We start from the raw sequence: 1,521 nt of genomic DNA, 5'->3' as shown, positions 1-1,521 counted from the left end.
TTCTGCCTAGACAAGTCATCCAGTTCTTTGGTGAGCAAGGGAGGTTCATCCTCCCAAGTCTCATTTCCAAATAACTTGTCATTTAGTTTCATGATTGCTCCAAGGTATTTAGCAACTTGCTCTTCAGTAACATACTCATCCTCTTCAGAGGAAGAATACTCATCAGAGCTCATGAATGGCAGAAGTAAGTCCAATGGAATCTCTATGGTCTCGTTTTGAGCCTCAGATTCCCATGGTTCCTCATTGGGGAACTCACTGGAGGCCAGTGCACGCCCATTGAGGTCTTCCTCAGTGGCGTTCACTGCCTCTCCTTCCTCCCAGAATTCGGCCATGTCTATGGCTTTGCACTCTCCTTTTGGATTTTCTTCTGTATTACTTGGGAGAGTGCTAGGAGGGAGTTCAGTAACTTTCTTGCTCAGCTGACCCACTTGTCCTTCCAAATTTCTGATGGAGGACCTTGTTTCATTCATGAAACTTTGAGTGGTCTTTATTAGATCAGAGACCATTGTTGCTAAGTCAGAAGTATTCTGCTTAGAACTCTCTGTCTGTTGCTGAGAAGATGATGGAAAAGGCTTGCCATTGCTAAACCTGTTCCTTCCACCATTATTGTTATTGAAACCTTGTTGAGGTCTCTCTTGATTCTTCCATGAGAGATTTGGGTGATTTCTCCATGAAGAATTATAGGTGTTTCCATAGGGTTCTCCTAGGTAATTCACCTCTTCCATGGAAGGGTTCTCAGGATCATAAGCTTCTTCCTTAGATGAAGCATCCTTAGTACTGTTTGGTGCATTTTGCATTCCAGACAGACTTTGAGAAATCAAATTGACTTGTTGAGTCAATATCTTATTCTGAGCCAGTATGGCATTCAGAGCATCAATCTCAAGAACTCCTTTCTTCTGACTAGTTCCATTGTTCACAGGATTTCTTTCAGAAGTGTACATGAATTGGTTATTTGCAACCATTTCAATCAGTTCTTGAGCTTCAGTAGGCGTCTTCTTCAGATGAAGAGATCCTCCTGCAGAGCTATCCAAGGACATCTTAGATAGTTCAGAGAGACCATCATAGAAAATACCTATGATGCTCCATTCAGAAAGCATGTCAGAAGGACATTTTCTGATTAATTGTTTGTATCTTTCCCAAGCTTCATAGAGGGATTCTCCATCCTTTTGTCTAAAGGTTTGGACTTCCACTCTAAGCTTACTCCATCTTTGTGGTGGAAAGAATTTTGCCAAGAAGGCATTGACTAGCTTTTCCCAAGAGTCCAGGCTTTCTTTAGGTTGAGAATCCAACCATATTCTAGCCCTGTCTCTTACAGCAAAAGGGAATAGCATCAGTCTATAGACCTCAGGGTTAACCCCATTAGTCTTGACTGTGTCACAGATTTGCAAGAATTCAGCTAAAAACTGATGAGGATCTTCCATTGGAAGTCCATGGAACTTGCAATTCTGTTGCATTAGAGAAACTAATTGAGGCTTAAGCTCAAAGTTGTTTGCTCCAATGGCAGGGATAGAGATGCTTCTC

At 41.9% G+C, this 1,521-nt stretch overlaps 1 non-coding gene across 1 annotated transcript; it reads left to right on the top strand.

The window, feature by feature from the left end:
- Positions 1-1,091: 1,091 nt before the first annotated feature.
- On the top strand, positions 1,092-1,199 carry LOC130978596 (small nucleolar RNA R71). Its single transcript, XR_009086218.1, has one exon. It is a non-coding gene; the product is annotated as a small nucleolar RNA R71 (small nucleolar RNA).
- The last annotated feature ends 322 nt before the right edge of the window (positions 1,200-1,521 follow it).

This window comes from Arachis stenosperma, chromosome 4 (assembly GCF_014773155.1).
Source record: "Arachis stenosperma cultivar V10309 chromosome 4, arast.V10309.gnm1.PFL2, whole genome shotgun sequence".
Lineage (NCBI taxonomy): Eukaryota > Viridiplantae > Streptophyta > Magnoliopsida > Fabales > Fabaceae > Arachis > Arachis stenosperma.
Note: the sequence above shows the minus strand (reverse complement) of the source record. Positions and strands in the feature narration are given on the sequence as shown.